At 43.7% G+C, this 26807-nt stretch overlaps 1 pseudogene across 1 annotated transcript; it reads right to left on the bottom strand.

The window, feature by feature from the left end:
- Positions 1-5125: 5125 nt before the first annotated feature.
- Positions 5126-26589, bottom strand: LOC311360163 (annotated as a pseudogene). Its single transcript has 4 exons — positions 26340-26589; positions 25612-26098; positions 6987-7165; positions 5126-5163 (listed from the first exon to the last, which is right to left on the bottom strand). The product of its transcript is annotated as an uncharacterized misc_RNA (transcript).
- Between the last annotated feature and the right edge of the window lie 218 nt (positions 26590-26807).

Below are 26807 nucleotides of genomic sequence, written 5' to 3'. Positions count from 1 at the left end.
CATGATTTTGGGTGAGTTGCTGCGTGAGATGCTTTCTTTTTTAGTTGTTCTCAATCTCAATTCGACCGTCCATCATGCCGGGTATGAGTCTATGCGTAGAGAGTGGAATTTGGGTATGAATCTATGCAACACGTATGGTGATTGCAATTGCAATGATAGCGCTGTGCCGTGGATATGACGTGCGTTCGAGCGATTACAGGAAAGGTCAACATTGTTTTGACCATATCATTATTGCACTCTGGTCACATGACCTCAGCCCAGCCATGTATCTCCCCATCCAGGAAGGGGCTTAGAAGGTGAACCACAAGATTCCACCATGACTTTCATTAATCGGAACCTCTGCTCCTCCACTAGCTGACATACATGCGTTATCTTCTTAACACATGGAATATATTAAAGATACGTTTGTTCAAACGTTAAACGCAGTTTGTATAATAGTTGGCCAGTGACATTCAGGACAGTGGATTGCACTTTTCTGAGTCAGCAGGGCTTTGGTCTTTAGTATTCTGCTGCTATAGCGTCCAGTCTCACAGAGGAGCCGCTGGGATCAGTACAGGCTGCTGTGAGCGCTGCAGAGATGAGAGCTCTCCCTTACCACTTCTGTAAGTCCCCTAAATCCTGTGTGTGTGTGTGTGAGTGCTCTGTGTAAATAGATAGCACAATCCTACAATTATAGTACAAGTGTGTGTGTGAACAGTATACATGTTAGTGTGTGTCTCGTTTGTCTATGGGGAGTGTGTATGTGTGTGTGTATGTGTGTGTGTGTGTGTGTATTATTGTTAAATAGATGGAACATGGAGCCAGACCAGGAGCCGATACGTATTCATGGCTCCATGTGTTAATTTCTTCATGTTTTAATGTGGGAGGTGTTTTCACCTGGTAAAAAAATGTTGATCTGCCTTGTGCATGTTTGTGTGTGTGTGTGTGAGTGAGTGTGTTTGTGTGTGTGTGTGTGTGTGTGTGTGTGTGTGTGTGTGGGTGATGTGTGTGCGTTGCTGCGTGCCCTGACCGCCACATTGTTTTAACGCATGCCTGAGCTGATTCAGACATTGCTGCGCTGCGTCTCCCCCCGCCCCCGGCAGGCATGCTTTAGAGGAGACCGCCGTAATGATTATAGGGAGCCGTGTAGTCTGAGGTGTGCTTGTTTGATGGCTCTAAGTAGTGTTTAGGGGGCTCTCTGCCAATCATTGAAGTTTATATCACCGTAAGAACGAGAGTGAGAGGGATATATATATACATATATAATAATTTACCATAGTCATCATTTAACTACAGACCACTTGATCAAGCAAGCCCACTCAATATGTTTGGATGACTGATAATGTTTTTGTGGCGTGTGAATGGTGCTATTAACCCCTACACAGCTCATCATGGAGGTCCAAATACATAGGGTCCTGTTAAAGTTTCACATCTTCCCTGGGATTATAGTCTGTCTGCACACAGTTTATAAGGTAGGAATAGAGAAGAGGAACAGTGACAGAGGAGTGATGTTAATCCTCAGAGGAACCCTGTTGCTATTTGTGGTTGAAAATGATGGGAGAGAATCTAGATAATGTGATCATTTGCGAAAGAAGCAAAATTTTGTATTTTTCATCACTTCCAATGGACTGTGACCCCCCCCCCCCCCCTCCCCCCCCACACACACACACACAAACCCCCCTCACCCAGATATGTTTGTCTGAAGATATATATGTATGTAGAACTGGAAATTTGAAACTGAAGATATATATGTTGGCCTATATTTAACTGGAGATATATAGATAGATAGATAGATAGATAGATATAAACTTTATTTATCCCTAGGGGAAATTCAGGGTCCAAGTAGCTTAGATACATCACACATAATATACACATACAGCATACAACAAGCAGGATTGCAAAAAAGGAAGTTTCTAGAATACAATCAACAAATAAGAATAAAGATACTATACACTAGACAATAAGGTTAAAGATACTAAGAGAAAGATACTATGAGTATGTATGAGTATAAGTACCAGAATTAGATATTAAAAATTAAATATTAAATATGGGCTAACTAGAGTAGTTAAGTGGACCTATTAGAAGAGGCCAGTGGCAGCACAGAGATGGATTGAATATATACAACAATAGATAAATAAATATGGGAAATAAAGTGTACAGTGTAGACATTTGAATAAAAAAATAAATAATAATAACAGTCAATAACAAGCAATACTAGTGTTTAAAGTGAATAAAGTGAAAAAAAAGTGAATTTAGTCCAGGCTGTTTGGAGGGAGGGGGAGGCAGAGCATGAGGGCTAACATAGGGCTAACATAGCCAGTAGACATTTAGGTACAGGACAGTGATGATGTGATACATAGGATGGATATTATGCAGAGAAGTCTATCTCTTTACCTTTAATTGATATATAGTTAAACTGTATATGTATATATCTGAAGTTATAGGTGTATGTATAAAGGTATAGGTTTATGAATAACTGAAGATAGATATGCATGCATATCTTCAAATATATGTGTACATATATCTGAAGATATATGTTTAACTAAAGATATATGTATATGTATATCTAAAGATGTATGTATATGTGTATCTTCATTCATTCTTATCCAAATAGAGATGCAGATCCCTGCCTCCCCCCCTCCCCTCCCCTGCTTTCCCCACCTCTACTATCCGCCTTGGTCGGGTGATGATTTGGCTGCTGAGAGTTTCTACATTTCCCTCGGAAAAAGGGAACGTTATTCAAACGACCTTTACTGTTTTGAAGCAGAGACAGATTGACTTCCTTCCGATTTCCTCATTCAGTGATCTGATATCATTCTGCAAGATGCTGATAACGCATCATGTTGCAAGGCCAATTTCTGTCATATTTTCACAAATAAAACCACCAGATCTGATGAAGAATGGTGCAAACACCCATGTCTAAATCAAAAACAGCAACAGTTTAGCCTGTGTTGCTATGAGCCCATTTCCTCCCCCTTTGGTCCAGACGACCTTCAGACAATAACCTTCAGCCTGCCTTGCCATGCGTTCCGCGTTCACCTTCAGGGGGGTTGATACGTGGCTCTGGAGGGGGTCCTCCTGATGGTGATGGTGGTGGTGGATGGCGGTTGTGATTGTACAGTGTGTGCTCCATAGACAGATGCAGGCAGTCGGCTTAGCTCACAGCCGTCTGCCATGGGCTCTGCACCAATGCAGCAGGACAGAGAACAAAGAACAAAGCAGAGAGACATGATCTCCAGGCTGGGGACCAGCTTCTCCCTATTCTTCTGGAAGTTGTTTGCTTTGTATTGTTTTTTTGCCATTTAACCGCACAAAACATGATCATTAGATTAAATAAATGTTGATTGCAGAATCACAATTCCTCAGTCTTTAAGATGTATTTGGTACAGTTGAGTATAGTACAGCTGAGCTCCTGTTGGGTTGCTGAGTCATGTCTCACCTGGCAGCGCCCAGGGGCCTCCTTCAGTCCACCTGTCTCTTTGTGTGTCTGTCTCAGCCTCATCTGTAGACATGAAGTATCCGTCCTTTCCTGTCAGTATGTCTACATAGCTGCCGCTCATTGCCTTGCATTGACTACTCACCCTTCCCCTCCCCCTTTCTTCTTATCTATCCCTCCTACCCTCCTGAACACATTCACCTGCAGCCAGAATTCAACTCAAAGCCAATGCCAATATCAGTCCGTTTTCTTTATTATTTTGAGCCTGATCAGCGATTTTCTTCATGAGTGCTCTTCCATCTCCGAGGCCGACTGACACTGTGATTAGCAAGCGTCTTTTATGCTCCTTGTACTTGGTATGCGCCCCGCAGTCTCTAAGGCTTCAACTCCTCCTACCCCAACTTCTAACTGGAGTTTCTCTGTGCAGCCGAACACAGAGAAGTGAACTGGCCAATAAACCAGTTGTCAATGCAAATGTGTTTTGCATTGGATTTTCCAACTTTATTTACAATCACTCGTTAAGCAAGGGAGGCTTAGAACAATCAAAGTGGTGACACTTTACAAAAAGGGTACAATAATCAACCATTAAATATGTATTAACTATCGATCATTTAATTACAACAGTTAATTTACAGTTAATAACAGTTAATTTACAGTTAACTAATGTTCCAGTAATCATCTACAAATGGTGTTCATGTGAACTAAGGTTAATTGTTATATAATGATTATTACTGCATTAACTTATGTTAATAAATGATGAATGGACGGATTCAAGTGCTGCACGGAAAGGAAATGCAAATCAGCACAGCACCGCACGGCTTGGTACAGCCAAAAATGCCGATAGTAAAATGCCATATCAAATCTTGGCCAAAACATGGCATGTTAGGGTTTATGGAGGCAGGTGGTGGGGGTGAGGTAGTGCACTGCTGTGTGTCTTTCTGTCTGTTTGTGTGTGTGTGTGTGTGTGTGTGTGTGTGTGTGTGTGTGTGTGTGTGTGTGTGTGTGTGTGTGTGTGTGTGTGGGTAGTCAACAGCAGATACCTTTTCTCTATTTGGATTCTCTCTCTCTCTCTCTCTCTCTCTTTCTTATCCTGACCCTTACCATCATTTATAGTGAGGACATCAAAGGGATCCACACAGTGCCGTTTCCGTTCTATTGCTCCATTTGTTTATGCTGGAGTGTGTGTGTGTCAGCAGGTTGTCAATACTGTCTGTAAGTGATTCTAATGAATAGGCCTGTTACTAGACTGGTGGGAGAGCAACACATTGTCTGTGTATGGTTTGTGTGTGTCTACGTGTGTGTATGTGTGTCTACCCTAGTGTGCGTGAGTCTGTGCATGCATGCATGTGTGTGACTGTTTCTACGTATGTGTGGTGTGTATGTATGCTTGTGTTTGTGCGTGTGTCTGCCTATGTGTGCGTGTGTATGCACGCCCTTGCCTACGTGTGTATGAGTGTGAGCTTGTGTGCATGTGACTGTCTACGTATCTTTGGCTGTGTGTGCGTGTAAGTTCCCGGGTTGTGGGTATATGCGCTGCCATCAATGTTGAGTTTATAGAAACAGCATCACAGTGGCACTATAATCTCCAAAGACACAGAAACTGAAGAATTGTAATTCCCTTTAAGACAAACACCTGCATCCACCACCACCGGCCTGCTGCCGCTGCTCATGAAGCATGCGACAGCACCTGAGCCTGGTTATGGTGCAACGTTAGTGGCACGTTAATGGCTTCTCACATGGGCCCACACCTGGGAGGGGGAGCACATGGAGACCCACTTCAACCTTGCTTTGATATTGATTCATCATAAAATTTGAGTATTGTACAATTATATGTATTTTATTAGGCAGATATTGACAGAAATTTAGACGGATCAAATGAATTAGAGAGAGAGAGAGCAAGAGAGAAAGAGAGAGAGAGAGAGATTCCTTACCTCCCTGGTATTGTGTTGACCTGGGGATGCTGCTGCTTCAGTTTGCACACATTACCATCGATATTGACGCTGAATTAAATTGAGCCACACATGCATTTAGTCTAAAGATATTTTACACTGAATGCATATTGTTCTGTGTTTCGGACACATTCTTTAATGGAATGGAACACTATTAAAATGTATTCATTCTGAAAATATTATTTATAACATTAGGCATTGATAGGCTTTTTGGGTTTAAATAAAGCATTAGATTTTGATTAGTTTTCTTATCATTTCTCCCCATAAAATGTAAAAGAGCCAAGTTCTCCACTGAACAACAACATTTTATAATTCAACGCCACTGAAGGGTACATGAATATCAATTTCCCCAAACGTCGGCCAAGCATTAAAAGGTTGAGCAAAGCTCGCATTCAGCAGCGAGGGAGGTTGCATTCATCATGGCCCCTCTTATTGTGTGTACTCTGAGGAGGAGACAGGAGGGAAGGGGAGAGGGAGAGAAAGACATAGAGGGAGAGAGGGAGATACACAGGGAGAGAGAGGGAGCGAAACAGAGGGAGAGAGAGGGAGAGACACACAGGGAGATAAAGGGGGAAGCACGGGAGAGAGAGGGGAAGAAACAGAGGGAGAGAGAGGGAAAGACACAGAGGGAGAGAGAGGGAGAGAGACAGAGGGAAAGACAGAGGGAGAGAGAGGGAGAGAGAGGGAAAGACAGAGGGAGAGAAAGCTTGACTGATAAAAGGAAGGAAATTAGCTCTGTGTGGCTCTGGGGCAAAGAGTAAATTCCTCTGAGTGCGTATGAGTTAGTCTCATGCTAAGGCTAAATAAAATGGGGGTAATCAATTCTCCTGGAGGAGCGGGAAGGTCAACGTCGGAGAGCTTTACCGCAGAGGAGGAGGAGGAGGTGGAGGAGGAGAAGGAGAAGGAGGGGGAGGGGGAGGACAAAGAGGAGGAGGAGGAGGAGGAGGCTGAAGACCGGAAAGCAGCTGAATGTGAGAACAGAAGGGAGTGTGAGGGAAGAACGTGAGAGAGGACAAAGGGAGAGAGTACAAAGGCATAGAGGATTAAGGTGAAGAGGCGGCGGGTACAAGTGTATTAATGTACACAGATGACCTACAGTGTTAACATAGTATCTCCACCCTTTATACACAGCCTCCTGCCCTGTGTACCCTGACTCACACACTCTCTCAGTGTGTGTGAGTCGTCTCTCACACACACCGCTGTAATGAGCCACTGTCATGTCCCCTCTAGGCCCGGGCTGACCCTTTGTGGGAAAGGAAAAGACTAAGCCGCTGTCATCCACACATCTCACATGGATGATGGAATACTCACACTGTATGGGTGTGTATTCCAGCTGACCCTGCATGCACACGCACACACACACACACACACACACACACACACACACATAAAAACACACAGAAATAAATAGCTGAGGCCAAGAGGCCCTAAAGCTATCTTTTAATCCTTAATGTTACATGAACGGCCTAAAATAGGCTAAATCTCTCCCTCTGTCCTGATGGCCCTCCTCCAGCCAACTACCACTACTGCCCCCACACTGTACGACTTGGAACAGCAATGAATCAACAAACCATCACAGCTCGGTTCTAATACAACGTGGCAGTAGGCTGATGAGATCAAACCTGCCTCTGCGTGGCTCTGGCACCCCGTGTGGTCGCGGTGGATATCCAGGCAGTGTAGAGCTCTGCTGGTAAAGGTTGGAGAGAGGCTTTTGGAGGGTTTGGACGGAGTCTGGAGCGGGTCCAGGATACCCTCGCTGACAGGTAGATATCGGAGCTGTGCGCCTGGGTGCAGTCTGTGTCTGGTATGCACACCTGTCCCACACAAACACACACACACACACGCACACACACACACACACACACACACACATACACATACATACACACACACACACACACACACACACACAAACACACACACACACACACACACACGCTCTGTCCTGGAGAGAAGGAGAAAGGGCTCTGCTGGAACCTGCACCAAAGCCCTGCCCTGCCTTGGGGAGGGGGAGGGAGGGAGGTAATGGGAGAAGAGTGGAGGTGGAGTTTAGTGATGGTTCCAGTGCCAAAGAGAGGTGTGGATTGGAGGGCTAGAAGGGACAAAGAGGTGGTGTGGTGCTCTTACATACACATACTCCACCACCCCCATACACCACCACCCAGTGGCGCCAACTTCAGGTCAACATTGGGGGTCATAAATATTTTGTTCAAAAGTAGGTTATATCACTTCTCCAAAGTCCTGCTTTCAGAATTTGAGGTTCAGAACAGTAGTTCATGACAACTATGAAGTAGTTCATAGTTCAAGTTCTCCAAATTTTGGTTGTGATAATGTATGATTTAACCATTCCATCAATTGACAAATGCGTGGTACAATGTGTGCAGGATACAGCACGCGACAACTGCTTCCAGGTTATGGAGGGAGTTCAGGTGGAAGAATATCATAAGATATTTCATAACCCCAAATGTGAAAGGGAGGTATGCCCCAGAACAGAATGTATGTTGGAGGTTATGTTGGCAGGAGGGTGCAAACCACACACACATATTTTGGAAGTGCCAAAAGATGGAGGAATATTGGGGAGATGTTTTGAAAGAATTAAAGGAGATAATTGGTTATGAAATACCTAAGACCGGCTTGGTGTTGTACCTGGGGAAGCTGGTTCAGGAACACGTGCAAGGTGGGGACATATATCTAATAAAAGCTCTGCTGGCAGCCAGCAAGAAAACCATAACGAGAGCATGGTACAAAGCTGATCCACCAACAAAGAAGCAATGGCTCGGTGTAGTGGAAGAAATGTATGACATGTAAAGATTCACGGGGGGGTCCAGGAGGGTCCAGGGTCCAGGAGGGGAAGTTTGAATCAAGATGGGAAAAATGGGTTGAATATAAAAGAAAAGTGAACGACACCACACATTAGGAGGCTCGAAATCAGATCATAATGTTGTATTTCAAGTAAAGGAGACAGCTCACATGTCACTGTTAGTTTCTTAGTTGTCATTTATTTTATTTTATTTATTTATTATTATAATTTTTTAAATATATATTCTTTTCTTATTTTGTTTCCTCTCACTGTATTCTTGACTCGAATATATATATATATATATATATATATATATATATATATATGTGTGTATAAGAATTGTTATTTCAATCACATGCAGCTTTATTTGAAACTGTTCTTTCATCCAAATGTATTCTTGCATGCATGTGGTTTTGTTTGTGTACAAAAAAAACAATAACAATTTAAGCGAAAAAATAAAAAAATAAATGTAATAAATGTAAATCATGGAAGTAACTCGCCAGGCTCTCATAGTACGCAAGAACTGACTTCACACTGCACACTTGCATCGTCCAGTGGATGGGGCAAAGCAGGTGCAAATTGTTCCCATCTGCAGGCTTACGGAAAGAGTCAAACCACGCCAGTCTTTTTGGTGACTCTCTGATTGTATCGATCAGCTCTTTAAATGTCTTCATCGCATCTCGGCCTATGTTAACTTTTGAAACAGCATCTTGAAAGGCAAGGTTCACATTGTGGGCATTACAATGCACGTACATTGCCTCTTCTTGTATGTCCTTGACTCACGCTTGTAAGCCCGACCTGCTCCCTGACATATTCGACTTGCCAATAATTTGTCACTCTGCCAACCATTGGTATGTCAGGAATGTTATGCCAGCGATGCTTTTGAACGATTGGTGGGGAGAGAGAGGGGGAGGGAGGTGGCGGGGGGCTATCACAGCGCAGCGAAGCACAGCACAGCATTATATCGCGCAGGGAAACACAAACATACACACACACACATTCACACACACAGGTACATGCTCTCAAACACACACACACACACACACACACACACACACTTACACATACACAAAAACACACCCTGACAGTGAAGCCCTGAAGGAGCAGCAACCGCCCAGTGGGCTCTGGTACTCAAGACAGAACAAATTAAGGTCACAGCATGGGGAGCTACAGCAAACCACAGCATAGGCAAGGCCTGGCAAGGTGTGCGCGTGTGTGTGTGTGTGTGTGTGTGTGTGTGTGTGTGTGTGTGTGTGTGTCCCGACCTCCAAAGAGACACTAAGCAGCTCCAGGGAGGGCCATTGTCATGTGGCTGCCGTCCAACCCAGCCTGCTTGTGCCACAGTGCTTTGAAAGGCAGAGCTCCGCACATCATAGCATACTGAGGCCTCCTCGTGGGCCCTGCAGGCCTTTGATATCTCTTCCTGAGGAAGACTGTGCTACCATAGCCTCTGTTCACGGTGTGTCGTCAAACCCCCATCTCCGTCCTCCACCCACCTCTCCTCATTCCTGCAATGATTGTCAGATACCTGCAGAAACATGGTGGCCGAGGTCCACGGGCCTGCTGTGTTTGATCGAGAGAGAGAGAGAGAGAGAGAGAGAGAGAGAGAGAGAGGAGAGAGAGAGAGAGAGAGAGAGAGAGCAGGGGAAGGAGTATAGTGGTGAGAATGGAGTGGAGAGAGAGAGAGAGGAGAGGAGCGGGGGGAGAGTGTATAGTGGGTAGAATGGAGGATAGAGAGAGAGAGAGAGGTGCTGTGACACTGTCTCACTGTGTCACCTTTTCACTGATAAAACAAGCAGGGTTTGAGCATTCAATCTGACATCTTAATTATGATGTTGCTGCACTTTATGTAGTTTATCACTCTCTCTCTTCTACAAGTAGTGCTGAGGTTCTGAGGTTCAAGTAGTACTGGTCCTGACCCGGCCAAACAGTCAGAGAGAGCAGAGTCCAAGCTCATCTCTTGCTCTCTCTCTCTCTCTCTCTCTCTCTCTCTCTCTCTCTCTCTCTCTGTCTCTCTCTCTTTCGCTCTCTATCCCTCTCTTTCTCTCTTTGTGTGTCCCTTTTCTCTCTCTCTCTCTCTCTCTTTCTCTCTCTCTCTCTCCTTTTCTCTATCTCTCGCTCTGTGTTTCTATCTGTCATTTCACTCTTGCTCTGGCTCTCTCTCTGTTTCTATGACTCTCACTCACTCTCTATTTCTGTGTCTCTATCTCTCTCTTTCTCTCTCTCACTCTGTTTCTATGTCTTTGTTTCTCTCTTTCTCTGTCCCTCCCCCAGCAGAGCCCGCAGACCTACTCGAGGGTGGTATCCTATTCTGCTTGTGTAATCCATCGCTGCAGGGAGGGTGACCTTCACAGTAGCCGGCCTTGCAGGAGGCTGCGACACGGGCAGTGACACACACACACACACACACACACACACACACACACACACACACACACACACACACACACACACACACAAAGAAAGAGAAGCAGGAGAAGAAGGACAAGGGCATGGTTGTCACAGCGGTGATGTGAGGGGGTCCTCGGGGGTGTTCAGGGGTGTTCAGGGGTGTTCGGGGGTGTTTGGGAGGGATGTTATTGCTTGGGGGTGGGTACAGATAATAACCCTATCGGATGGTGTTCTTGGCATGTGGTTAAACTCAGAGGAAAGTAAATATCCCAGTGCAGATAAGAAATGTTATGTGTTTTGTTTATGTTGAACATGTTGAACAATTCTAGACTTCTTTGCCTTTTGGACCAATATTATTCATCTAGGTTTTATTTTTCTATACAGTGACATTTCCAGACATTTTTTCTCAAACTCCAAAATGTCATACATTTGGCTATATGGACCTGCCTTACTCATGGTTGTGATTGGTATTTTGATTATATATATATATTTTTAATGTTCAATATTCAATCAATCACAATTACACTTGAGAAGGGGCCATGCCAGGGAATCTACTCGGGAACATAGAGGCCACCACCCTTAAGAAATGTGCAAAGTTAATTTTTTTCGATATCTATGCTAACCTAAAAGCTAATGCTCTAAATCGATCACAAGTCTGCTTCAGAAGCTTGCCAGGCACATAGACACCTCTCATAACATGAAGTATGTTTATGAAGTATGGTGTCGATATCTCATTCCATTACTTCACAGTTGTAATGACATTAATTGCTCTTAAGCGTAATGCACCACTTCACATATAGGGGGCCAAAAATCTACTTAGACAGTCTGTGGGTCTGTGTGTGTGTGTCAGTGTGTATGTATGTGTGTCTGTGTGTGTGTATGTATGTGTGTCTGTGTGTGTGTGTGTGTGTGTGTGTGTGTGTGTGTTTCTGTATGTGTGTGTGTGTTTCTGTTTCTGTGTGTTTGTGTGTGTGTGTGTGTGTGTGTGTGTGTGTGTGTGTGTTTGATTATATGTGTGCGCGTTTGTGTTTTGGGGAGTAAAAGAAGATCCAGTGCTGAAGACCCGGCCCTGTTGGAGTCATGGCAATGACACGCCCCTGTCAATCACTTGAACAGGGCGGTTGACGTGGTCGGTGGTTCGTGGGCAGTGAATACCTCTCTTGATCACTTGATCACTTTCAGTCAGAGTTACTATTATTAACAATATTACAACTCTTAATTATGAATACATGCATCCATATTCATACATGGATACCTAAATGCACACATTCATATTCAGAAATTCATCCATTCAAAATGATTCATTACAGATCACATTACTGATTTTATGTGTTGACATGTTTAATCCTGAGCGGCCTGGTGCAGGACTTATGGAAACACGCTTAATACTGACGAGATGACGCATTTATAAAGCCTCTTAATGAGGCAGAGCATAGAGGCTGTGCTCGAGAGGGAGGGAGGGAGGGAGGGAGGGAGAAGGGTGAGAGCGGCGCTGCTGTGTGTGCATGGTGCAGAACAAGGTGAGCATCTTTGTGGTGTGGCACCTATACTCAACCTCACTCTTTCTCTTTCTCTTTCTTTTTCTCTCTCTTTCTCTTGCATGCTCTCTCTCTCTCTTTCTTTCCCTCTCGCTCTCTACTCCACTGTCATTTATACCAAAACACACACACAAACACATACACACAGACACACACACACACACACACACACACACACAAACACACTACACACACGCACACACTTAAGAGCTCTCTGTGGAATGAGATTAGTCGCTACTGAGCCAGTACAGATCTACAGTGACCTCAAACAATTGTTTGTATTGCTTTCTCACTGTCTGTCTCTCTCCTCTCTCCTATCTCTCTCTCTCTCAATCTCAATCTCTCTCTGTCGCTCTCTCTCTCTCTCTCTCTCTCTCTCTCTCTCTCTCTCTCTCTCTCTCTCTCTCTCTCTCTCTCTCTCTATTTCTCTATCTCTCTCCAATTCAATTATATTCAATTCAAAGTGCATGTATTGGCATGGAAAATAAACACATTGTTTAAGCAGTTAAAAATGTAACCAAAGTACTACAAAAAATTAAAAGACTAAGTACACCCACTCAGTACACCCACGGTGCTATAAATGAGGAGGTCATGCTGAGGAGGTGGATCAAATTATTCCCCGGAACTGGGCCACAGAATGAGTCTTACAAATCGACATACACATTAGTGACTGAAAGATGTAGAAAAACTACTGTGTAATGTAGATGCACAATGTAACACACACACACACACACACACACACACACACACACACACACACACACACACACACACACACACACACACACACACACACACACACACACACACACATACACACACACATACACACACAGCTGTTAGTATTCAATGGCCTCCTATGTTTCTTGCTCTCTCTCTTTCTCTCTCTCCCTCTACGTCCTCTGTTGGCAATGCCTCTCCATCCTTCATCAAAAACACAACTGTTTTTTCTGTCCCTGCACTGCCGCAGTCTGAACCTCTAACTCTAGAGAGAGAGAGAGAGAGAGAGACAAAGGTGGGGGCTGGGAGGGAGCCATCAACACGCCGGAAGAAACTACAAAAGCAGCATAATGGTTTCCTGTCACCATAGCATCACATCTGTGTCACAAATGCACAATGGCACGCACGCACACACACACACACACACACACACACACACACACACACACACAAAATGCGCACACACACACACACACACACACACACACATAAACCTCTCATACATACTGACACATAAACCTCTCATACTAATGACACATAAACCTCCCATACTACTGACACATAAACCTCTCATAAAACTGACACATAAACCTCTCATACATACATACATACTGACACATAAACCTCCCATACTACTGACACATAAACCTCATACTACTGACACATAAACCTCTCATACATACATACATACTGACACATAAACCTCCCATACTACTGACACATAAACCTCATACTACTGACACATAAACCTCATACTACTGACACATAAACCTCTCATACATACATACATACTGACACATAAACCTCTCATACATACATACATACTGACACATAAACCTCCCATACTACTGACACATAAACCTCATACTACTGACACATAAACCTCTCATACATACATACATACTGACACATAAACCTCTCATACTACTGACACATAAACCTCTCATAATACTGACACATAAACCTCTCATACTACTGACACATAAACCTCTCATACTACTGACACATAAACCTCTCATAATACTGACACATAAACCTCATACTACTGACACATAAACCTCTCATACATACATACTGACACATATACCTCTCATACTACTGACACATAAATCTCTCATACTACTGGCACATAAACCGCAGTGTGTGTGAGAGGTTTTCAGCAGTGTGTGAGAGGTTTTTAGTGGTGTGTGTGTGAGAGGTTTTTAGTAGTGTGTGTCAGAGGTTTCCAGTAGTGTGTGTGAGAGGTTTTCAGTAGTTTATGTGAGAGGTTTTCAATAGTGTGTGTGAGAGGTTCTAAGTAGTGTGTGTGAGAGGTTTTCAGTAGTTTGTGTGAGATGTTTACAATTCAGTAGTATAGGTATGTCTAAATAATGCCCTATACAGCCCCTCATACATTCAATCCAATGTCAGCAAAACAAACTCCCTCCCAGATTCATGTACACACACATGTCAAATGCGGCTAGACGCAAACTCGTCAGATGTGAGTACTCAGTACACACAGTTATACATCAAACACACGTACACACACCGTAACGTCAGCATGAACACACAAATACACAGCACCAGCCAACAGGATGCATCTTCAACTTCATTGCATTACAAACTATTACTTGTCCTATTTGCTCTGAGACAGTTGAGAGAGCTGAGAGAAATGAGCGATCTGAAACAGATGAGAGCTGAGAGAGATGATCAATCTGAAACAGATAAGGGATCTGAGAGAGATGAGCGATCTGAAACAGATAAGAGCTGAGAGAGATTTGATTTTCCTTAAAACACAAACGCACCCACCTACCCATCTGAATGATACATCATAGTGTTACAGTAGAGAGCCGCTAGGTCATAATGTTACAGTAGAGAGCGTCTAGGTCATAATGTTACAGTAGACAGCCGCTAGGTCATAATGTTACAGTAGAGAGCTTCTAGGTCATAATGTTACAGTAGAGAGCGTCTAGGTCATAATGTTACAGTAGAGAGCCGCTAGGTCATAATGTTACAGTAGAGAGCTTCTAGGTCATAATGTTACAGTAGAGAGCCGCTAGGTCATAATGTTACAGTAGAGAGCTTCTAGGTCATAATGTTACAGTAGAGAGCCGCTAGGTCATAATGTTACAGTAGAGAGCGTCTAGGTCATAATGTTACAGTAGAGAGCGTCTAGGTCATAATGTTACAGTAGACAGCCGCTAGGTCATAATGTTACAGTAGAGAGCTTCTAGGTCATAATGTTACAGTAGAGAGACGCTAGGTCATAATGTTACAGTAGAGAGTGGATTATGGCGTCTGTCAACACACAAATATGGGGTTAGCCATGCGCCACTCAAACAAACACACATGTATCTCACAAGCAGCTTGTGTAAACATTTTGACAATACTGTGGTAATCCCAGAGCAACCCTCCAAAGGCCCAAGTTGATTTAGACATTCATTAACAGCAGGCTCCTGTTCCACCTGGCAGTATGCATCATTCATCGTGAGGGGGTTTCACTCTCACTTTCTGCTTTCTCAATTTCATTTAATATGTATTTACTGTTGGCATGTGACTGAATCCAAGGGGTCTACCATGAATAATGTCTCATAATCTCATATAGCATTTAACAGTCATATCATGTATATGTAAGCCTTAGGTTAAGAGAGATGGGAAGATTTTAGTACAGCAAACAGCATGCTGTAGAAGGGTGTAATTCTCTTGTTCTGGAGAGCATATTCAATGGACTCATAGTCAGTGAAAGTGATAAAATGACTAACTCATGATTCAGAAGTCACTCATGTCCAAACGACTGCACTGTTGCACAGTGCAGTTCATTTAGATTAGGGTGAATGAATTAGTGGAAGGAACTCAGGACGTAGCAGCTCAGTGCAGTATACCTCTGCTGTAGGACTTACACAATTAACACTAACCCAATGGCTCTGGCAGGGTTGGCTGACTTTGTAGAACAACTACTCTTGATTATAGTGTTAGCGGCTGCACTATATAGCTGTGTACTATGTAGCTATGTAATATAGCTGTGCACTATGCAGCTATTAACCATATAGCTATTTACTATATTGTTTTAATATAGCTATGTTCTATATAGGAATGTAGCTATATGTACTCTATAGCTGTACTGTTGAGGGTTTTAAAAACGTCTAAAAACACACTTGTTCAGACAGGCTTATTTTTGCTCCTCTTTTGCTACAACTGTAGGAATATGCCTGTTCCTTTTCTTGAATCATTGTGTCATGTTTTATATATCCTGATTTGTGTTGTTATGCATCCTTTCTGTTAACCTCTTGAACCTTTTTGTTATAAAGGTGCTATATAAATAAAGCCTTACTTACTTAATATATAGCTATGTGCTTTAGAGTTATGTACCATGTATATAGCTATGTACTATATAACTAGCCACGCAGGCCTGTTATATAGCTATTTACTATGTAGCTTTTAACTATAGAGCAATGTACTGTATAGCTATGTACTATGTGCTATAAAACAATTTACTATAAATCTATGTACTATAAAGCTATGTACTATAAAGCTATTTACTATAAAGCTATGTACTATAAAGCTATGTACCATATAGCTATGTACTATAAAGCTATTTACTATAAAGCATTGTACCATATAGCTATGTACTATAAAGCTATTTACTATAAAGCTATCTACTATAAAGCACTGTACCATATAGCTATGTACTATGTAGCTATTTACTATAAAGCTATGAATTGTATGGCTATGCACTATACAGCAGTGTACTCTGTATTATAGTACAATTTAGTTATATGCTATTAATGTGCATGGATTGAATAGTTCCACCAGAAAACCAAAAACCAAAAAAAACTTTAAAAAATCCAGATTTTTCTATAGAGAAAATACTGTGATTATGTGCTGAGTATGCTGCTATGGCTGAGGCATAGTATACCATTATTTACCACTTCGAAATAGGATTTTACAGTCAGAGACTGATGGATTCATGTAAAGATCATGTGAACTGTGGGTATAACAATCAGGAACAAACTTTAAAATAAGGTGGAACTTGCTGACGTGCTTTGCATATTTTGGAAATTGTGTGTTTGCTACTTCTGTGCACTTGATGTCTGTCACTACCTTCTCCTGAGTGGGGAAAATATGCTGGGACAGCACAATACAGGCAGACAAGTGCATGTGCACACACACACACACACACACACACACACACACACACACACACACACACACACACACACACAGGGCTCAGCTGAACCATGCTGCAGTACTACCACATCATGCTAAAGATGCAGGGGGGGGGGGGTTAGGACAGTTAGACAGTTAGGACAATCGTGACGACGGGCGTCCTCAGGCACACTATTTGCCCACTATTTACTGGCTGCAGAGAGAGAGTGAGAGAGCGAGACAAAGAGAGAGAGAGAAAGAGAGAGAGAGAGGGAGCGAGAGAGAGGGAGAGAAGGATAAGTCCTCCTGTATACAGAGGTATTGTGTGAAGCCGAAGTGACATCCAGCAAACATACACACATACACACACTCATGCACAAATACACACACAAAGCCTAGTACCTAGTAGCGTAGGCTCGGGCTGAGAGACTGGTTATTATGGTGTACCATAGACCTGGGCTGTGAGACTGGTTATAATGGTCTACCGTAGCCCCAGACTGTGGGATTATCTTCAGAAAGGCAGTATGCAAACACACTATTCTGCAGCTCTCAGCAGGAGTCACAGCCATATCAAATAAAATCCACCAGCCCCGGGCCCCCATCTCTATCCCGCCATATCTCTCTCTCCCTCTCCCTCTCTATGGACATACCTCTCTCTCTTTCTCCCTCTCCATCCCTATGTACATATATATCTCTCTCCCTCTCCCTCTCGGTGTATATATCTCTCCTCCAGCAGGGCTTCCTTGAACTTCTTATCTCACCTTTTCTCTCTTCCCTTGACCTCCTTCTCCACATTCCTGGGTCTCTCTCTTTCCATGTCAGTTCCTCCCTCTGTCTCTAAATGCCTCTTGCATTGTCTGTCTGGCTGTCTCTCTCTTTCCCCTTGCTCTCTGCCTGTCTTTCACTCGGTCTCTCCCTGTCCACTTTTCCCCACTCCCTGTTTCTATCCCCCTGTGTCTCACTCTCCTGTTTCCTCTCCTTTTCTCTTTCTCTCTGCATCGCTTTTCCTCCCTCTGCCTCCTTCTCTCTCCCTCTCTCTCCCTCTCTCTCCCTCTCTATCTGACTTCAGAGCAATTACAGAGATGATATGAACCGTCAGTCACTGGGCCCAGATGAAGCAGGGCCTCTTCTACATGCTAATGCATGCCAGATTCAATCAGGCCTTCGTGTAGTGGAGGGAATGGCCCATGCACTCATTAAAATATAAATCACAATAACAATGAAGCGTTGGCTGCAGGGAGAGCAGCACCACCACAGTCGCCGTGCTGAGCTTCTATATCTCTCTCTCACTGTCTGTCTCTCGTTATCTCTCTCTCTGTCTGTCTGTCTCTCTGTCTCTCTCTCTCTCTCTCTCTCTCTTTCTCTCTCTCTCTCTCTCTATCTCTCGCTCTACCTCTCTATCTCTCTCTCTCTCTCTCTATCTCTGTGTCTCTCTCTCTCTCCCCTACCTTTTGCTCTTCTCAATTAAAATCAAATATGCTTTATTGGCACGAGTGCAAGTACTATATAACAATGTTGCCAAAGCAATAGCATAATTTCTTTATGAACAATTCAAAATAAATCAGTAAATAATACAAAACTCTTATGGCTGTGGCCATAGCCAGCAGAGGCTTTGCTCTGTCTCCCCCTCTTGGTGTTTTATTGTCTGTGCAATGGGCACAGACAACAGCTCTACACCTGTTCAACAAGCACACCTGCCATCCATCTCTGGTCATCATCTCTGCCCTATTTAAACCGTGGTTCTTCACCCACTCATCTCCAGATTGTTGTTTCAACCTCAGTGGATCGCAAACCACCTACCTGTCCACCACGCTTCGGTCGTACTCTTCTGGTCGTACCTGCCTGTTCGTTCATCTTTTTCTGTCCACCGACCCAGCCCTGCGCTCCTCTAGCCTGGTCTGTCAACCTCCTGGTTCTTCCCTTCTGCTCTCATCCTCCAATAAACCTCTGGATTTTGTATTCAACCTCAAGTGTCTGCATCTGCGCTTGGGTTTCCCCAGTTCAATTGTAACACAAAACCACAAAACATGATGTACAAAATACAAACAAGCTAAGAGTCTCTTAATCTTTTGTTTGATTGTTTGGCAGCATTGTTTGACATATCGGGCTGCCAGGGTGCAACATCCAGTCCCCAACAGGAACCAGTTTGTCGTTGTTCAGTAGCTTCTGGAACACTGGGCAGGTCCAATGTCCTCAAATATATTTCTGTAATTTTTCTCTGTTTCCCTCTATTTCCCTCTCTCTCTCCATCTACTCCCTCCTGCTGTTTTTAATTTTCTCTTCTCCTCTCTTTACCCCCTCTGTTCTCTCTCTCCTCTATCTCCTGCTCACCCTTTCTCTCATCCTGTTTGTCTCTTTCCTCCTAAGGTCCAGTTGGTTGATCTTATTTTATAGTTAATACAAATGGGTCAATAATGAGCTTTGACTCATAGCTTTTTTTTGTCTTCTTGTGTGTTAGCAATTTTGCCGGTAGCAAGAGATACAATACTTCATAAAGATACCTGTAGAATAACAATGGGCAGGATAAAAAAGTTTCACAAGATTTCAGCAATATAAATAAGCATAAATAATGCCAGCTCTCTCCTTAAGATTCTCCCTCTCCTCCCCTCTCCTCCCCTCCTTCCCACTATCCTTAAGGTTCTCCCTCTCCTCTTCTCCTTCCCACTATCCTTTAAGTTCTCTCTCTTTCTCTTTTCTGCCAGTTGGAGCCCAGGTTATCTGAAGGTCTATTGTTGAGGCAGAGGCTTTTCACCCACTCCACACAAAAACATTAACATGAGTAAAGAGTCAGGAGCTTCCCTGAAGGGTTTGTTTGATCAATTTACTTGTTGATTGATTGATGAATTGATCCACTACTCGAGATTAGCACTCCACACGTAGGAAGGAAATCTTTGACATTTGCCTGAACTGAAAATAGATTTGAATTTCTTCCCTCCACCCATCACAATGCAATACCTCACCAGACAGACCACCACATCACCTCTATTTCATTCATTTGCAGGCACTAAGCTGCCGACAGACACTTGACCAACACCCATGTGTTTTAGCGTCTTTGAGTGTGGTGTGTGTGTTGTGTACTGCCCTCTCTGCCCCCTGTGTCTCACCAAGTGAAATAATAAGATGCCAGACTGTGGCATACTGTGGTGTTCCCCTCAGCTGAGTCCCCCACCCCACTGATGTGAGGCAGCTGTCTGGTTTAAGAAGACTCAGTGCCAGCCGTCTCTCTCTGTCTGATATCCTCATTAGCTCCCTCTACTCACAGAGCTTTAGAAAGTGGACTTTCCCTAAGGACACAGTTCCCCTTTCATCCTCCAGCCAGCTTTGTTTTAACACGTCTCTGCGGAGACGAGGGCTATGGAACTACAGAGCTATGTGTGGATTTGCCGTGAGTCAGCATAAGAGCACATGTGTCTTGTGTTGTGTGTGTGTTGATATGTGGTGTGTGTGTGTCTGTCTAGGGTTGTGTGTTTCTTCTGATTGTGTTCAGGTTAAAGGTCTTGTGGTGCTTACGTGTGTGTGTGTGTGTGTGTGTGTGTGTGTGTGTGTGTGTGTGTGTCTATACAGATTTAGAACAGCCAAGATCAGCGAGAGGCCACTGAATTATGAACCAGCCGAATCATGGAAGATCTACTGATTGCGCCACCATTGAACTTGGGGTGGTTGGAGGGGCAGAACCATAAGGTCTGTTCTTAGAAAAGAAAAAATGTTTTTTTTTTCTATGAGCTCTGGTTCGAGCGAGGTTCTCCTGTTTGTTATATAGTGAGCTGCAGCAGGAGGATTTACATTTCTATCGCTATGTATATATTTACATTTAGAGGATTTTGCTGACGCTTTTATCCAAAGCAACTTATAACCATTCATTCACACACCGACTGCGGAGTCAACCACGCAGGGCGACAGCCAGCAAGTCAGGAGCAGTCAGGCTGAGGTGTCTTGCTCAGGGACAGCTCAGGGATCGATCTAGCAACCTTCCGGTTTCCAGTCAACCCGTTCTACCGCTTGAGCTACTGCCATCCTTCCTACCTAATTAAGTGCTTTCTCACTTCACTTTCTGTTCACAGGACATTATGTTACTTGGTTTGTTAGTGTTCTTCTCTTGACAGGATTTTTGAAACCTTTATTCAATAAGACTGTGTTTGTATTCCATCTTTAATGGTTATGCCACCTGTGGTCAAGCCAATGGCAAGAAGCAAGTAGTAGCACTCCATATGAATGGTGGTACGGTGGCTTCATAGAGTCACCTTCCACTCTGTTAGGCTGATAACACCATGCCCTCTACACTCCTCTACACGCAACGCATCTATCTATTGATTCATCCATTCATCCATCCACCAATCTGCCCCATGAACTGTTCACCCCCACCCCCCCTCCCTAAACCCCCCCCTTTCTCCTCCCTCGTTCCCTCCCTGCCTCCCCCAGGGAACAGTGGTTCATCACAAAGGGAATCTGAGACCCCAGAGAGTATTTCACGCACCCGATAGGGTAAGTTAGTTAGATAGGGTTAGTTATCCCCTGAGGACACACTCTGGCTCTCTGAGAGGGGCCTGGGAAACACTGGCTATTGTACCTGCTGGGTAAAGAGAGAGAGAGAGAGAGAGAGAGAGAGAGAGAGAGAGAGAGAGAGAGAGAGAGAGAGAGAGAGAGAGAGAGAGAGAGATAATTAGAGAAAGAGAGAGCGAGAGAGAAAAATAAGAGATTGGGGGAAAGACAAGACAGGTGTCGTTGTGGTAGTGTATGATGTGTGTGTGTGTGTGTGTGTGTCTATCTGTATGTCTGTTAGCCTGTGGAAGTCAGTTACTCTGTTAGTTAGTCTGTTAGTTAGTCAGTGTGTTAGCTAGTCTGCTAGTAATTCAGTTTGTTGACAAAGGAAAGGAGAAATGTCACCTTTTTCTCTTTCTTCCATTCTTTATTTCTCCCTTCCCTCCTCCCACAGTCTTCTGCTCTCTCCTGCTCCACTCCCCTGCCTTCCTGCAGTGTGACCATATTCTACTTGTCCCCACCACTTTTATCGTCATACCCCTAATCTCCCTCCATGCTGCAGCGGATAAGTGTCACAGCCAACACACACTGCCTTACCGCTCTCTCTCTCTCTCTCTCTCTCTCTCTCTCTCTCTCTCTCTCTCTCTCTCTCTCTCTCTCTCTCTCTCTCTCTCTCTCTCTCTCTCTCTCTCTCTCTCTCTCTCTCTCTCTCTCTCACACACACACACACACAGCCTCAGACTTAGTCCAGATCCGGCAACACACATCACCGTCGGACAGCTTTGTGATTGTCTTACAAGCCTGGCTTGGATGCCAGTCAAAGAAGGATAATTTATTAGGAAAGCTGTTAAAGAAACGATGGAAACCTGAGAATGTCTCACAAATGAAAGAAAGAAGGACAGCTAAAGGGGAGAAAGAAAAGAGGGATGAAGGAGGGCAAAGAAAATAGGTATAATGGGGGGTGGAGAAGAGAGAGGAATGTGTGCTGTTATAATGTGGAAACTCTTTTGTCTTTTTAATGCTTTTGTGACAAAGTTAGGCTTCACTGGAACAAGTTGACTGCCTTTTAAGATATAGACAAACAAAGCTCTCTTTGTGGTTTGTTTCATCAAGTTTGATCAATCATACTTTTTGATGAATGGGAAATGGCAGTTCAAATTGTCAAAAATTTGGTTCACAGATAATTGTACTTTTTAGGTTGAAATAATTAATTATAATTGTCTGCTGAAGTGGGGCCTTTTCTAACATACTTACATACTGACAAACTGGAATGAATGTTGCCTAACATTCACGTTACATCAACGTCGCTGTGTGTACATGCTTTTTGTGTATGTGTTGGATCATGAAAGCAGATCATGCAAAGCAGCTTGATGTTTGCGGTGCTGTCTCAGCTCTAAGGTGAAAACACAACCAATTGATATATGTATTTACAGTATGTATGTATATATGTATGTTTGTATGTATGTTTGTATATATGTTTGTATGTATGTATGTATGTATGTATGTGTGTGTATGTACAGTACATGTTTGTATGTATGTATGTACGTATGTACGTGGTTTTTAAAGTGAGGGAGGAAGGAATACGCGCTTGGTTGCCATTGGCCTGCTTGCACTGTTGGTGGCGAAACAACTTGAGTTTGTGAGACTCAAGTTGTTTCAGGGTGTTTTGGTGAACTACAAAATAGCAGGGAGGAATAATTATGTGAATAAAATTTATACAAAGCCACCAGTGGCAGCATTGTACTTTGAAAGCTGGTGGGCAGCATGTCTTTGAAATGGACTACAAGGGCAGAAGGAAAGGATGCAAAGCCAATTAGTCAAATCAGGCCTATTCTTGATTTGTAAAACTAAATACAAAGATCTGGGCCTATTTTTTTCTTTTAAGTAAAAGAACAACAAGAACATTATTTCACAACTATTTACATCGGCTGTAAGCCTAACATTGTTTGGGGAAAATGTGGATGTTAATGGATGTTTCAGAATTTATTATAAATCTTAAGACTGCGTCGGGTTCTCCAATGTCTCTGGTACTTCCACAACAAGTAAAGACTCGTAGTGGGGGTTATCTCGGCCATGGTTGAGAAGGAATTGGGGGAAAGGAACTTTGGCTTTGCTTCCTTAAAGTCCAGATTGAACCGCGACATGAAGAAGAAAAGGATTGTTGCCCGCGATTGCCTCCCGCCGGAGCTCCGCCAGTGGGAGACCGGGAGCTCAGCTCGGCCAAAAGCTGTGTGCGCCTCCGGATGATATTATGAATCCTAAACGACTGCGTCTCTGGTACTTCCACAACAAGAAAAGACTGGCCATGGTTGAGAATGAATTAGCAGAACAGAAACACGGCGGTCACAAGAGGAAGCCTCTCCTCATACACTCGCGCAGTAAATTTGCGTGGTCACTGAGCGTGTTAGTTCTCGTAGCCTAGACTTGAGGGGATAACCCCTCCCTCCGAGCTGCTCGACAGCCAGGGCTCTTGCTTATTGGTTAATAATGCAGCCAGGGCTCCTGCTTATTGGTTTATAGCGCAGCCAGGGGCCTCATGTACTAAGACTTGCGTGGATTTCTGACTAAAACTGACTAAAAACGTGGATTTCTGACTAAAACTAAAAAAAATCTGGATGTATCAATCCTTGTGTAAGCGCGATTTCACGCAGATTCTCTTTGTACATCCCAATTAACATGAAATTGAGGGCACATGCGCGAGCCCGACTCTCCGCCCAGTCTCCTCCCTCATTTAATATGCTAATTAGTATACATAGGCCTGCAGTAGTGCCCTCGTTAGGAGAAATACATAGTTCCAAGAGGATAGCTCTTGGGAATCGGCTGATAAGCCACTCATCAACATCAGCCAAAAAATCATAATAGTCGCGGAACACCCGTTCATTTTGAATATCTTCTAACAAGGCCAACACTGCACACGCACGCACGCACGCACGCACACACACACACACACACACCTCGAATTTTGCGCATGCTTTTATATTCTCATTTATTTGGATGCATGCTGACGATAGGTTGTTCCCATACACCCAAGGTGTCAATAATATGTAAATTGTAAAATATGTAAAATATGAAAAATTCGAAATTGGCCGACTGGTTCATTGATGGGTTGATTTTAAGTAACAATGGCTTGTGCTTACTCCACTCAACATCACATAATAATATTGCAGTCAAGAATTTCACAACAAATGCGTGAAGAGAGATCAATTAGCCCAGATTGATCTCTTAGCCCGAAAATATGTTATACGTTTATTAAACAAGCCATCACTGAAAATAATATTGCTAGGGCTTCCTTTTAATTCCCTTTTAATTCCAATATTGACAATTTAGTTTTATGGGTCTGTTTAAGTTTAGCCTAACAACAGTGTCACATTATGCGTCTCGACAACAATAACGCATGATTGAAGTGCATTTAAGATCACGCATCCCGACGTTCAAATCCACTTTGAACTAGCCTCATATTGCAATATTACTTCATGACTCGTGATCGTGTAGGCCTAATTTGTTGCACTGCATTGCCTCTATGTGCCGCCAACTGACAAAATGCAACAGAAATGTGCGTAAGCCAGGCATTTAGTTTGCGTGGAGAACCGCACTTTCTCATGTCAAGTCAGTCTTTGTACATCCGAACGTTTGCGTGAGAAGTTGCTTACGCAGCTTTTTTGTGCGCAAGCAAGCTTTGTACATGAGGCCCCTGGACTCCTTCTTATTAGTTCATAGCGCAGCCAGGGCTCCAGCCTATACGTGAATCGATTTTGGCGCAATTCAGACCCCTTAGCTAGTCACACCCACTCAGAGGAGGAATTTCCTCCTCTCTCCTATTGAACTAACCGCCCTCAGTAACATTCAGGCGATTCATTTATGTGTATTAAACCGGACATTCCCATTGATGGTTAAATGAGACATAGAGAAGGGCATAGGGAAATTCATGGCAGAGAAAGATGAATCGGACGAGGTAGGCAGAGGGGATTGCACAGCTTGGGGGGGAGAGACCATGCTTGCTGCGGAGGCCTGCTGGGGTGCAGACAACACCCGACTCCAAATGTTTTTGTCCGTGTTGGATGGCGCCCAGTAGCTTTTGAGGTTGGATTCACACCTGGAAAAAACATAATAAAAAAATGTGTATTTGCAGTAGGCTTCAGGTAGGCTTCAGGTTATTATTACCACAATGAATTTATAACCTAGGCTTAAGATTACCTGTGTCTCGTAACAGATATGATTTGTCTGGACTCCAGCCCGGCCTCAGACAGACGACGGAGAGCCGTGCTTCTAAGACTGTGGTTGGTGTATCTGGTGGTCAGACCAGCTGCTTTGGACAATCGTGGACGCATGTCCCCCAGGTACTTCTTCCCCATTGGCTGTGTGGAGTACCAGAGATGTGGTTGGGGGTCCTTCAGTGGATGGAGGTAGAAGGCGGTGACACCTGGCGGACGTCTGGCAAGATATTTTTTGAAGCTCAGGACTGGGGTTGCCTGGCTCTGCATACATTGCGCCTCGGAGGTTTTCCTTGTTTGGGTCATTTGGATGTTTGTGGTTCTTCGTCTCCGGATTGAACGACAAACTAACATATTCATCCCCAGAGTCATCCACTTTTTGGCAAATAAGGACGCAGTCAGCTCCCGAGTGCCCTCCCTGCCTCGCCTCGCCAAGCAAAGCTGGAGGTCAAACCAACCACCCCGGACACCTAACGGGGTGTCTGGGGAGAGAGCTGTGGATTCACGCAGCAATTTCAGGTCAGCCTCAGTGACGTGGGGATGGTGTTTCGCCTTGTCTTGGCCATTCTTTCGATGGGTTTTCATGATGGATTTGAACACCCTGTTGCTGGTGGTAAACTCACTGTCCGCATATAAATTGAACCTTGAGAAATGACGGTTCAGTGAGGCTCTGATGCCGGTCATCATTGCCAGACTGTATGGCTTGCCTACTGCGCTTTGCAACTGTAGCATAAAAACGTCTTAACAATTTCTTTAGTTCTTCGGTGCTGCAGGTGTCCGGGTCAGTTGTCACTGTCAGTCTATCCTTCTGGTGGCTCTTCCACTCGGTGAAAACCTTGATAGCAAAAGCAGTTGCCTTTTTCGTGTTTGATTCAAGGGCCCCGTCTTCAATTGTACGCAGCTCCTCATCTGTCAGATCTCGGAAATGGGTACCCTGGGCCTTGTCTTTTGCTTTTGTCATTCCGTCTTCCTCGTCGCTCTTTAAACAGTCCTCAAATGTCTTCCCTACTCCAAATAGATTAAAATTGACAATGAATGCATCCATTTTTAAAACGCTGCAATGTTTAGAACTACAGTGAATAATGTTTGCTCAGCTGTAACAAATTAGTTTCTATAGCAACCACACAAGGCTGCATCTGATCACTAGTTTAATAACATAGTTGCTACATTGTATCTCGC

This window comes from Micromesistius poutassou, assembly GCF_964030765.1.
Source record: "Micromesistius poutassou genome assembly, chromosome: 15".
In the NCBI taxonomy this organism is placed as follows: domain Eukaryota; kingdom Metazoa; phylum Chordata; class Actinopteri; order Gadiformes; family Gadidae; genus Micromesistius; species Micromesistius poutassou.
This window is presented reverse-complemented; position numbering and strand designations above follow the sequence as displayed.